The sequence below is a fragment of the Terrapene carolina genome, unplaced genomic scaffold (assembly GCF_002925995.2).
Source record: "Terrapene carolina triunguis isolate 2854851 unplaced genomic scaffold, T_m_triunguis-2.0 Scaffold62, whole genome shotgun sequence".
In the NCBI taxonomy this organism is placed as follows: Eukaryota; Metazoa; Chordata; order Testudines; family Emydidae; genus Terrapene; species Terrapene triunguis.
In genome coordinates, this window is record NW_020664413.1 from 46,713,397 (window position 1) to 46,727,598 (window position 14,202).

Sequence of the window (14,202 nt, forward strand, 5' to 3'; positions counted from 1 at the left end):
AATCCCACTGACTGCATGTGTGCACCAGTATAATAGAGAGAATCTGGCCCTACAAACTGTAACAGAACTGAATTTGCAGTTTTATGCAGGATTTATTTTTGAGCATAGGAGAACAGTGACACTTTGTGGAAGTTGCTGTTCCTGGCAAGCGACCAGGCCTGAAACATCCTCCTGAGGTTAAAATCGTTGTTCTTTACAACAAGTTTCTTAGACTGTAAAAGCAAAATAGCCAGTTTAAATTTGATTTTGATTCCTCTTGATTTACTGAGACACTCTCAGGAACTATGCTCTGGGGTTTTGGTCACTGATGACCAATTAAAATATATTTCAATTTACGTCCTCCCTAAACAGAAGAGAAACAGGATTGTTTTTGAACCTGAGTCTTATCATTCATTTAGTCTATTTCTAAACAATGTTATTTATTTATATATAAAGGAAGTGCAAAAGACCATATTCTTTCCTACATAGAAGCCTGATCCAAAGCCTGTTGATAGAAAGACTCCCATTGATTTCAGTAGGCTTTAGATCAGGCCCAGGATCTGCTCTTTGCTCCTTCCCTTTGCTTTTGTGTATGTAAACATATCACTATGAATCAGCTATTCCTTTCTTGAATGCATAAAACATACATTCAGTATGGAATAACACTGTTTATTTACTGCATTATTTTTAAAACTCTCAATGATCTGAGTCAAAGATGCCTAAACACCTCACCATCTGGAAGCTTGACTGCTCTTGATATTTATACTCCTCAGGACCAATTGTGGAACAGCTTATTACTAGAATGGTGCTTATTTGTGCAGGGGACAGGATTTTTTCCCATGGGCTGACCCCAGACTGTGGAACAGATTGTGACAAGGTGCCTGGAATGGACCACACTGAGATGCCACACTCAGGGCAGACTGCAAGAATCACAGCAGACAATCCCCAAAATCTGGTGGTTTATTCTATAATTAGATTCATCAAGCCAGTAACAACAGAGCTTCTGCAGTACCACACTGGTTAAACAGAAGCCAAATACAGTCCCCCTTAGGCATTCCAGCCTTTGGCTCCCATCCAGACAAACAGGTCTAGGGGTATGTCTACACTATGAAATTAGGTTGATTTTATAGAAGTCGATTTTTAGAAATCGATTTTATACAGTCAATTGCGTATGTCCCCACTAGCTCATTAAGTCGGTGGAGTGCGTCCTCAGTACCATGGCTAGCATCGACTTACGGAGCGCTGCACTGTGGGTAGCTATCCCACAGTTCCTGCAGTCTCCGCTGCAGGGCCGGCTCCAGGCACCAGCTTCTCAAGCAGGTGCTTGGGGCGGCCGTTCCGGACAGGGGCGGCAGTTCCAGGTATTCGGCGGCAATTCGGCGGACGGTCCCTCACTCCGCCTGGGAGTGAAGGACCTCCCGCCGAATTGCCGCCGCAGATCGCGATCGCAGCTTTTTTTAGATCGCGATCCCGGCTTTTTTTTTTTTTTTTGGTTTTGGCTGCTTGGGGCGGCCAAAACCCTGGAGCCGGCCCTGCTCCGCTGCCCATAGGAATTCTGGGTTAAGCTCCCAATGCCTGATGGGGCAAAAACATTGTCACGGGTGGTTTTGGGTACATGACGTCAGTCGCCCCCTCCCTCCGTGAAAGCAACAGCAGACAATCGTTTCACGCCTTTTCTCCTGGGTTACCCATGCAGACGCCATACAATGGCAAGCATGGAACCCGCTCAGGTCACCGTCACCACCGCTGTTGTGGCAAGTCTACTGTGGGGGCTGCTGTGATCCAAGTAGCCAATGCAATCATTGACGTTCTGTTATCAAGGGTAGTGACTCTGGGAAATGTGTGGGCCTTTTTAGATTTTAGGTGCATCATATTCCTGTCCTTTGTCGCTGGTGAAGAAGTCTTGCAGCCATACATTCCAGTCCGGTCAGCACTGTAACACCCCATAGCACTTCTCTGGTTGACACATGTAACAGCTCCAGGGCTCTTGCTCTTTTGCATTGGCCGAGGTACCTTGCCCTACCAGGACCTCCAAACATTCGACACAGAAGCACCTTCAGCAGCTGGCATTGCTACACAGCAGCAGCTCCTTGCCTTCGTAGCAGACAGTGCACTAGTACTGTTACCTGTCCTCGTTGTACATGTAGAAGAGCTCCAGGAATTGATCCCTGCAAGTCTGGCAAAGGCCCCCCTCAAACAGCGGGTGGAATGTGGCTGGGTTTTTTCTCCCGCACGATAAACAACTGCCTTCAAGGCTCCTGTTGTTGTTTGTGACTTCAGAAACCATTTGCTCTCTGCTCTGGTCCTCCTCCACCCGCTCCTTGCTGTTGTTGCAGAAGTTAGTCTTTAGCCGCTTGGCCGGGAGTTCTGGGAACGTCTTCCCTGCCCAGCTTCTAGCAACCTCCAGGGCATGGTGTGCAGCTCATCGATAGGAGACCAGCTTACTAAAGTGGAGTGGTTGAAATGCTGCCTAAGAGCCATCAGACCCAACTGCTTGTCTGCTGAAACCTTGGAGAACTTCCCGTCCCCAAACCATTGCACCCAGCGCATTCCGGAGATTGCCTGATGTTTGGATGTGACTCTGTAGGAGACGATGATTGTAGGCCACCAGGAGAAGCCCTTGATCTTTCCCCACACAAGCTCCCCAATTCCAAAATCTTTCCCATCCTGATATTCCACCACTTCCCCTGCAACTCTGCTCTCCTGCTTCCCAGCAACGAGCTTGGGGGATCCGTTCTGGTCCTCCTGGGTGCTGCTGGCAGACATGGTACTGCTGCTCTGGGAGGACTCCTTGGAATCCTCCTCAGTGAGGTTGATCAGGGGCGCCTGGACAGACATGGCCATCCTCCTCTTAGAGCACCGAATGGGAGCCAGAGACTGCAGGTCATTCTCTTCTTTAAGTTTCATCTTATGGAGATTCAGTCCTGCCTGGAATATCATGTGAGCTGGAGGCTTCTGCCTCAGGCTGCTCTCCCAGCCGGCAGCACCACGCAGTCGCGCCTACCCCTTGCTCCCATGGCTCATGAGGCCTGGACAGTAGCAAGGAGCAGTTCAACTATAGGCTGAGCAAGTGCAGAATGGTGGTAGAATGTGCCTTTGGACGTTTAAAAGCTCGCTGGCACTGTTTGCTGACTAGGTCAGACCTCAGCGCAACCAACATTCCCATTATTATCGCTACTTGCTGTGTGCTCCATAATATCTGTGAGAGTAAGGGGGAGATGTTTATGGCAGGGTGGGAGGTTGAGGCAAATGGCCTGGCGTCTGATTTTGAGCAGCCAGACACCAGGGCAATTAGAAGAGCACAGCAAGGTGTGCTGCAAATCAGAGAGGCTTTGAAAACCAGTTTAATGACTGGCCAGGCTTCAGTGTGACAGTTGTGTGTGTTTCTCCTTGATGCCAACCCACCCTCTTTGTTGATTTTAATTCCCTGTAAGCCAACCACCCTCCCCCCTTCGAAATAAAGTAACTATTGTTTTGAAACCATGCATTCTTTCTTTATTAATTTAAAAAAAATGAGATAACAGACAAGGTAGCCCGGGTGGGGTGGGAGAGGAGGGAAGGACAAGGCCACATTGCTTATTGTAGCCACACTAAAAATCAAACTGTTTGAATGACAGCTTGGGCCATCCTCTGCAGTGAAGTGGCTGGGTGCCCGGAGCCTCCTCTCCCCCCTCCCCCCGCGTTCTTGGGCATCTGGGTGAGGAGGCTATGGAACATGGGGAGGAGGGTAGGCGGTTATACAGTGGATGCAGCAGGGGTCTGTGCTTTTGTTGGCTTTCCTGCAGCTCCAACAGATGCTTCATCATGTCCGTTTGCTCCCCCATTAGCCTCAGCATCGCGTTCTGCCTCCGCTCTTCGCGTTCACTTAATTCTTTCCTGGCCTCTGCCACTGAATGCCTCCATGCATTAAGCTGTGCCCTAACAGTGCGGGAGAACTGCATGAGCTCGGAAAACATGTCATTGCGAGTGCATTTTTTTCTCCTTCTAATCTGCGATAACCTCAGGGACGGAGATGATAGGGGAAGCGTAGAAACATTCTACGGTCTACGATTCTGGGGGGACTGCATGGTCACCTGTGCTGCTGAGTTCGCCATGCTGACCAAACAGGAAATGAAATTCAAAAGTTCCCGGGGCTTTTCCTGTGTACCTGGCTAGTGCATGGGAGTTCAAAGTGCTGTCCAGAGTGGTCACAATGGAGCATTCTGGGATAGCTCCCGGAGGCCAATACCGTCGATTTGTGTCTGCACTACCCCAAATTTGACCCAGCAAAGTTGATTTTAGCGCTACTCCCCTTGTCGGGGAGGAGTACAGAAGTCGATTTTAAGAGCCTTTTAGGTCGACAGAATGGGGTTGGTTGTGTGGACGCAGTCATTTTTAAATTGACCTAACGCAGCTAAATTTGACCTAACCCCGTAATGTAGACCAGGGCTAATATAGTGAGAGGTTACTAAAAACCCAATTCACCATCTGAGAGATTCTACAAATCCCAAAGGATCAGTAACACTTACCCGCAGGTCAATATGTATCTCACGTCTTACCCAAATATCATGCTGTCAACCAATCCTTAGTAAACTAAAGAGTTATTAAGAAAAGAGAGTTATAAATGGTTAATGGATCATATACATGCAAATGTTTGCAAAGTCCTTATATCGGGTTTGTAGCAGTGATGGAATAGATTGCTGGCTTGTAAAAGTCTCTCTGAGGACCTTTCAATCTTTTGGAAATTCCTCAGTCCATAGTTCAAGACACTCCTTTTAGTTGTAAATCCACAGTCCAGAGAACTGGAACAGGCAAGAGACAAAATGGAGATGCCTCAACTATCTTTTATATCCTTTGCCATGTGTATGGAAGTTTACTGTCCCAAACAAAGTCCTCAGCCCCTGTGTATGGAAAATTGGAGTCCAGGGTCACATGTCCTTACTTGTGCTTTACTGACTCACAGGAGCAGCCATTGCCCATATTCTTTCTGAGGTGTCCACAAAGAAAGCTTACTGGGAGGGATGAGTTTCAATGACCCATTGTGAGCTGAGTGTCCTTAATGGACCATCAACACACAGCTGTTTAGCCCTGATATAAATCTATCTGGGGGGGTGTCACCCAAGCATACAAGACATCTGACATACAGATACATAGCCAATATTCATAACTTCAGATACAAAGATGATACATGGATTTAACCAGGATAATCATACATGACAGATTGTAACTTTTCCATTGACATCTTGTATGATACTTTGTATAAAATTTGTTGCAATTGCATAGGCTGGAGCATCCAGGGGGAAAAAAAGTGGGTAATCAGCACCCTGCCAATCAGCTCCTCTCCCTCCCCCCAGCGCCTCCCGCCCGCCAAGGATCAGCTGTTCAGTGGCGGGCAGGAGGTGCTGAAGGGGAGGAGCAGGGGTAGGAAGAGGCTGAGCGAGGGCAAGGCATTCTCAGGGGAGAAACAAGGCAGGAAATGGTGGAGGAGGGACAGAAAAAGGTGGGGTGAAGGAGTGGAATAAGGGAAGAGCCTGAGGCAGAGCGGGGGTCAAGCACCCCCGGCAAATCAGAAAGTCAGTGCCTCTGTACAACTGCATAATGGTGGTAGCAATACAGATACATATTTTGTGACATGGAATGAAGAGATTAAAATAAATAATAAAATAAATAAATTAATGGAGATATCCTATCTCCTAGAACTGGAAGGGACCTTGAAAGGTCATCAAGTCCAGCCCCCTGCCTTCACTAGCAGGACCAAGTACTGATTTTTGCCCCAGATCCCTAAGTGGCCCCCTCAAGGATTGAACTCACAACCCTGGGTTTAGCAGGCCAATGCTCAAACCACTGAGCTATCCCTCTCCCCCCATAAGATTGACATGTTATGTCCTAGCTTGTGGCATGCTGGAATCTAATTGCCATGCTACAGCTTAAAAACCAGCATATGAGGAAAAAACTTGCAGAGAGCAGTGAAGGGCGTTGGGAGACACACCTAAACCCCTCCTGACAAGGATGACAAGATTAAGACATTTCCATTAGCGTACAGAATGGAGACCAGAGACAACTCCCCTAGCCTCATCTGCATGAAAGATGTTACAGAAAGACATCTCAATTTACATACAGAATGGAGAACAGAGAACCGCACTGAACTCTGGGACCAGAAAAAGCAGGGACGCACTGCATCATGGGAATCTCTGCTCCAGATGCTAATGAACTACACCTGCACACACCCAGCTCAGCAGTTATCAGACCAATTCTAGTAATGAATCCTTAATCGATATCCAAATACTGAAGCAGCCTAGTTGCATTGTGAGCTCCCTGGAAGAAAACACCACCCATAGCCAAGAGTGATCAGCTCCTATTGTCTAGCCTAAAGAAAACCCTTGAGTCATCAGCTTACCTATAAACAAATCTAGTGTTCTCCCTTGAACCATTGTATTTTCTCTACAAAAATCCCTACTCACTCTCTAGTCAGGGTTCTGATGCTTAAGATCCAAACTAGGAATCAGTTCCACTGGGACTCCATCTTCTTCTGACTGATCGTGCTGGGGGGCTCTGCCTGTCTCCAGCTCTCAGGACCCTCCATACCACCATCACCTGGGAACCCCAACCAGTTCAAGCCTCATGGAGTGGGTGAGATTCCCCCTCTTTCTCTCTCTCTCTGTTTTCCTTTCTACCTTAGGTATTAACCTTTAATAATGTATGTTATGTTGGTTTAGCCCTCCTTGTGTAGTTATCACTATTATTCAATAAATAACTTTTATGGTTAAGCTGGTTGCTTCTCTCTCTCTTGCTGAACTTTACTCTTTTGTGTTTTTAGCTTCCCCCATTCACTCTACAGCAACGCTTCTTCTATCTAAGCTAAAGATCCTTGCAGCACCCAAAATACTGTGGGGTTTGCTCATGAAGTAGGTTACTGCTAGTACAATTGTGATGTGAGAGTGGGGATAGGGATGTTCTGAATCTGGGACGCATAAGCGTAACAGCTTGAAAGTGCTGCTTGACCCAGTCCATGGAGCCCAGGGGCATATAAGGAGAGGCAGCTTTGAAAGTGCTGCTTCATCCAGCCCAGTGAGTCCGGAGACATATAAAGGGTCAGCTTGACAGTGCTGATTAACCCGGTCCGCTCAGACTTGCTCTGTTAATGTATGTGTGGGTGTGGGTGTTCATCAGCTTCTGTGGCTGGAGAAACCCAGCCCTAGGGAACCTAGGTCCTGCAGGATAGCTCCATTGGGAGGGGACTTGCAGAAGGGAGAAGTAGAGCTCCATATGAAAACACAAGTGACACAAACAGTACATTGATAGAATTACAGAATCCCCTCCCCCAGAAGAGTAACCTGAATAAATGAGCATACTCCAAAGTAATGGGCAAATCTGGTAACAGCATGGATTTAAATTGTAGTGTATATTTATTAACATAGCTTTTCCTGAGAGAAGTGAAAAATCAGTGTTGTTGGAAAACTGCCAACACTACATGGGGAAAAGATTAACATCTGGAAAATTCATCTCTGACTGCAGCATGGCAGCTGGTTTTCTTCCCAAGAGAAGTCTAGCTTAATTTAAAATATTTTTTGTTTGGTTACAAGTTGTTTAGTAACCTGTTTTCTTTTACAACAAGCACCAGCAGTTTTGTTGTATAACTGGTGTCATGTCTGTTTAATGATTCCATCCAGGTTTTGTTCCTACAGCGCTGAAAATAAATTTTAAAAATAGTTAATCAAAATAAACAGCAGACAGGTGTTGCCTGATGGACACAGTATGAATTTGTTGGTTATATTATTGGAAAGGAAGTTAAGTTTTGCTTGGTTTACTGATGAATGTTTATAGTAAGTAATTATTGTTAACTGGGTCACTTGTTAGAAGGGAGTATTTTTTAAATGTTTTGGAGAATCCTGATGAGGTTAGTAGTATTCCATGGAAGCATTTTTTTTTAAGCTTCTTAGGTTAGATATTTAACACAAGTTACATCAAGAGCACATCAGAGCACTTGTTCCGTTATCCTTAGACCATACTGGACCATGAGGAATATGCGTTTTTTAATCTGTATTACCATCCAGTCCTTGATTAAATTCTTTGCTGGGTTTTGAAGGCAGAGATTACAGCTGTCTTTCTGGAGATTGTGTTTTTATTAGTGCAGGCATATATTAGAAAATCATTGTAACTATGTAACGTAGTGTCCCAAAGCTATATAAGAACATAAGGGTGAATATAATGCAAACATTATATATAGGTTAAAGCCCCAATTCAGCAATGCACTTACGCATTTGTTTAACTTTAAGAAAATAAGCCTTACCAAAATCAGTGGGATTACTAACATTCTTAAGTGTTCTGATGACTCAGGAGTTAAGAAATTTTGATTAATCAATCAGTTTTAACGACAGTATGTTCTCCATGAGTCTGTTGGACACTTAGGTTGCTAACTATGGTACTGTACATACTCTACAGCTCTAAGTTTAAATTTTATTAAGCAAAATAAATCTGAAACAGAAGATATATATAACTAAATAGGAGACATTTTTCAATGGAGTATTTGGCTTGCTTTGTGTAGTCTTGTTTTTTTCTCCTCAATATGGTCTCTTCCCCCTTCCCCCACCCCCCCGAGAAATCTCTGTATTGTGAATTAATTCTCCTCCCTCTAGGCAATGAGTAGATGAATGAGAGGATATCTGAATGAGAGCTTGGAGGGGGGGTTTATAGACTCTGGCTATCCAGAACCTCACAACTAGCAACTAAAGCTATAGGACTTGGAGACTAATGTCTTGATGGATAGCTGTGTCCATTCTTCTTCATCAAACAAATCCCACTGAAGGTGAAAGTACAGAATGGAGACATCTGAAGGACAGGCAGCTTCTCTAGCATTGAGGGAAATGGTACAGTAACTCCTCGCTTAACATTGTAGTTATATTCCTGAAAAAAATGTGACTTTAAGCAAAACGATGTTAAGCGAATCCTATTTCCTCATAAGAATTAATATAAAGAGGGGGGTTAGGTTCCAGGGAAATTTTTTTTCACTAGACAAAAGTGTCTGGTGAAAAAAATTTCCCTGGAACCTAACCCCCCTCTTTATATTAATTCTTATGAATACTTATATATAGTGACAAAGCTCCGAGCCTGTACTGGTGGATCCCACGCTTCCAGGCAGATTCAGTGGCCTCAGAAGCTCACAAAGGCCCCCAATACAATCTCCCTTTCTCAGTACAGCAGCAAATGTCACAGCTTATTGAGCTACTTTCATCAAAGGCCAGTAAGGGAGATGGGAAGGTGGAATACCCACAGTCTCTGTTGCTCCTTAGAGCTCAATAGGTACAGTTTGGCCTCCTGCCTGGACCAAAGTCTGCTTCCCCTCTCAAGGGGATCTCTGTAGAGTGGGGGGGGGGGAGAGGGAAACCCGGGCCCACCCTTTACTCCAGGTTCCAGCCCAGGGACCTTAATGGTAGCAGCTGTTGGTGGCTTTCCCTTCACCACTGACGCTGCTTTGATTCCCTGGGCCACTTCCCCATGGTCCCCTTTTCCTAGTTTCACCCTTGATTCAGGAATGCTTCCTCTCCTCCAGCTCCTTTTACCTAGGCTTCTCTCAAGAAGAGCTGGAAAGGAGAGATTTTAAGCAGTCTGAGTGGGACCTTAATTGGTTCCAGCGGTCTCCATTAGCCCAACAACCTTAACTGACCCTTTGCCAGTTAATTGTGATCAGGTGCCGGCATTAGCCTAACGACCTTAACGGGTTAAATTGGCATCAGGTGTCTTGATTAGCCTGGAGTAGCCTTTGTTTGGCTATCCAGGGAACAGGGACCTGCTCATTCTAAGGCCAATATACCTGCCTTCCACTACTCTCTTATATCCTTCTGGTCTAAGTCCATCACTCTCTCTCTCTCTCTCTCTCTCTCTCTATATATATACACACACACACACAGTATAAGTTTTAAACAACCAATTTAATACTGTACACAGCAATGATGATTGTGAAGCTTGGTTTAGGTGGTGAAGTCAGAGGGCGGAAGAGGATAGGATATTTCCCAGGGAATGCCTTACTGATAAATGATGAACTAGCACTCAGTTGAGCCCTCAAGGGTTAACACATTGTTGTTAATGTACCCTCACACTCTACAAGGCAGCACAAATGGAAAGAGAGGAGACAGCATAGCAGGCAGAGACACATACCCTGTGTGTGAGAGAGATGCGCATTGCCCCTTTAAGTATGCTGACGCCACTCTAAGTACACTGCCTTTTTAAGTAGATCAGCAAGTTGAGACAGCAGCTGCTGCCAGCAAGCTCCCTCCATCTTGAGCCCTGTCCTGTCTCCCCCTCACCCCCCCATAGAGATGGGAGAGGCAGGGGGGAGGAGGACACCCTGACATTAGCCACTCTCTTCCCACCCTCCCGCACAGCAAGCAGGAGGCTCCTGGGAGCAGCTCCAAGGCAGAGGGCAGGAGCATCACAAGGCAGTGGAGGAAGGGACAGCTGAACTGCTGGCAATTGATAGCCTGCTGGGCAGCTGCTGCACACGGAACTTAGGGGAGCTGATAGGGGGACTGACGGTCAACCCTGCTTCCAAGCCCCCACCAGCTAGCTGCAACAGACTGCTCTTTCTGCAAGCAGTAGACAAAGCAGGCGGCTGCCAAACAACGTTATAAGGGAGCAGCCTTTCCTTTTGTGTTTCTTCCCTATTTCCTGTGGGTACATGTTTAGCTCCTGATTCTCTCTCACCCACTTTTCCTGTTTTTTTCTTTTTGCATTCTCTCCAGGTGTAGCGTTTTCAGGTCTCATGCTGCTTCCTCCCTTCTTGCCAGGGGCAAGAGCTTCTTTTTGAGGGTTTTGACATTTGTGGGGTTGGTTTTGCCCACTGGCATCAGTATTTCCCAGACATGAGTTGATTGCTGATGTATCTCTCTCCCTGCTCCCCAGTGCTTATGTACTATAGCCCATATTCATCAGCCATTTGGTGAACCAGCAGCCTGATTTGAGAGTTCGAGACAAAGGAAAACCCAACTACATCTTGCTGCTCTCCAGGAACACCACCATTAAGGCTGTATCTATAAGCCGTAATGGAATCCCAGTCTCTTCTGCAGAAGCAACCCCCAGTTAGGGTACACTTTCTGGACTTCAGCAGAGGTATCCAGTAGCTTGTTTCAAGCATCTGAGCACATTAATCTATCACTATTATATCAAAGTGATTTTCAGGAAGTAACATCAGTGGGCCGTCAGGGAAAGCTCAAGTATTTATTGTGAGAACAACATTAGCTGAGGGGAGAGCAATATGAGAAGATACTCCTCCCACAGCCTACCTCCTGAACGTTATTCCATGAGAGGGGATGCTCTAGATCTTTACATGTAAAATGCAGATATTGATACTTAACGCTTACATGAGTATTGTGAGAACAACACAGAGCACTGAAAGATGCTATATGGGAGTGCAAATTGATCAAAATTCCAAACAACAGAACTACCATCATAATTGGCACTAACCAATGTGTTTGTTGGCAGTATCTAAAACACTCACCCCATAAATGATTGAAATACAATTGGACTAACATAAACCAAAAATAACTACTCTAAAAATCAGTGGAGCTGTACTATTCTAAACCTATTGCAAGAAGACAATCAGACCCAGTGGTGGGGACTGGGGATAACATGAATGGTTCTGGCTGGCGCTGTACCTATTCTCATATAAATTTGAGGCCTTCCATTATCAGTCAACACTTTCATGAGCACTAAAATAACTTTAAATTTATTATATAAGACAAGGATTCCTTAAGTAGTAAGTTTCTTACCCTGAGATAATCATCATCACTTTTACTCTCAACATAAACTGACTCCTTTCCTATGGATTCTCCAATTTAGGGGGAAAAAAAAAACACATTGAAAATTTCATAGGAAAATGGAACTTCTGTATCCAAGCAATTACCACATTTGCGTATTAATTACCTTGCTGCTCCTGTTTTGCTCATTTTGGAATCTTAATAGAAAAGTTTCATATTTTTGATTTCTCAGAGGTAAGTTTCATACTGAATGTTATCCAATAGATTTGGCTCACAGCACAACCTAGCTTTTTTAGTAATTTAAACAAGTGATTTCCATTATATAAAATCAGTATTGTCATATCAGCCGTAAAAGTAAATTAGTCTTAAATTGGTAACCTTTCCAGTTATGCAGATGATGACAAATATACTCAAATGAGTCTGAAAGCAAGTGCAAGTAATAAGGCAAATCTCAAAAGATTTGAAATTTAGTTTTGTTTAAGTAAGCATCCTCCAAAATGTGGATCTTTATCAGAACTATTAGAACCTCTTGCATTTGCAAATCTGTATACGCTGGAAATCTTCTGAGAGCAGGCTCCCAATTGCCATTACGTTTTGCTTTTGGTCAGGCCCAACACACCATCAGGGTAGGCTCTTTAAGTGGTTTGGTATTTTAGCACATGTACTTCTACTTTCTGATATAATCAGGAAATATAATTAATAATTAAGACTCACATTACGTATTATTATATCCATTGCACTCATGAGGGAATTAAAGCATAGTAAAATTAAGTGACTTGGTCAAGGTTACAGAGGAAGTCTATATTAGAGTTAGTAAAAAATGCAGCCCTAATATTTGACTTTAAGAGCTGGGGCTTTAAAAACACCAATTATGTGAGAATTGAGATAATATCACATAATAAGTGCCTAACTGCATTTGTGCCTTTGAAATTCTCTCCCCCTTTGGCCCTGGTTGGTGTTTCTTTTTACTGGTTCTCCCTTTCATGGTAAATTTCATGGTAAATTAATGGAAGTAATTGTTAAAAGGACCGAAATAAGCTATAAATAAATACAATCATTGTCACAGAATCAAGTTAGTTAAAATGCAAGTAAATGGGCCATATTCACCCCTCATGTAACTCCACTGAAACTATTTCCACCATAAATGCTGACTACTTGGTTAAGCACTGGAATAAATTGTCTAGGGAGGTTGTGGAATCTCCATCATTGGAGATTTTTAAGAGCAGGTTAGACAAACACACCTGTCAGTGATGGTCTCATAATACTTAGTCCTGCCATGAGTGCCGGGGACTGGACTAGATGACCTCTCGAGGTCCAGTTCTATTATTCTACTTCCCACCTGGATTGCTGCATTTTTCTCTTTGGCCTCCCACAATTTTGCCCATGCCCCTTGAAACCATCCAAAATACTGCCAGAAAAAGCATTTGCTTTAGCCTGATCATGTACAGCCCCTCTCCAAATCCCTGGCTGGGCTCCCATTCCCCACTACATCAAATTTAAGCTCTTTGCCCACATTCGAAACTCAGAACCGCCTCTTATCACCCTTCATTCCCCAGCCTATCCAGGCCACATGCCTCACTGTTAAGCCTTGTCTCAAGTCTCTCCCCGATCTAGTCTCCATCCCCCTTTCCCTACATCCCCTTACGAATGGGTCCCTCTGTCCATCTCTCTCCTTAATATGCACTTCTTCAAAAAGTCATTGCACCAGTGGGTTTGGCTCTGGGGAGAGGCGTTAGGTACTTCACCTGGTAGCTGAATTTGCTGTAAATCACTTTACATTTAGGCAACTGAATAGGGAAAACGCATATTACTGACTAAGGGGAAAGGGGGGTGTATTTCATATGTGACCGGTATAGCATCTGGGTCGGAGTCCTGCACCGCCGCGTTACAGGTGCTGATTCACACACCTGTAGGGTGACCAGTCAGCAAATGTGAAAAATCAGGAGGGGGGTGGGGGGTAGGTGTGTGTAATAGGAGCCTATATAAGAAAAAAGACCCCAAAATCGGGACATCTGGTCACCCTACACACCTGGCTCCCAGGCCGGGCCTGTTTGGGCTGGCGGCAGCTACACCCCAGCGCCCTCGCAAGACGCCAGCTCCGGGGGGAGTCAGCACACAGCAGCAATGTGGGGTGGGGCAGGCACGTCCCCGACCCGCAGCGAGGGCTCGGCCGAGGTGCGCCTGCGGAACTGGGAGTCCCCGAGCGGCTCCAGGCTGCCCAACGCCTGCTGCACGGGCTGGGAAGGGCGGGGCGCAGGGAACCGGCTCCTACCACCACGGCTGAGAGCGCGAGGCTCAGGCCCACCCCCAACCACTGACCGTTCCCGCAGCAGCGGGGGAGGGAGCCGGCACGCGGGTAACCTCGCCTCACCCCAGTCACGTGATTCCGGCATCACCGGGATTTTTCGCTCGTGTGGGATTGTGGGAAATATCTTTGCACGCTCTTCCCCATCTCAGATTGCGCGCGCAACCGCTTTCGTAGAGCGCCTCG

General features: G+C 45.5%; 1 pseudogene; it reads right to left on the reverse strand.

Moving 5' to 3' along the window:
- Positions 1-1,831: 1,831 nt before the first annotated feature.
- LOC112107462 lies at positions 1,832-4,931 on the reverse strand (annotated as a pseudogene).
- Between the last annotated feature and the right edge of the window lie 9,271 nt (positions 4,932-14,202).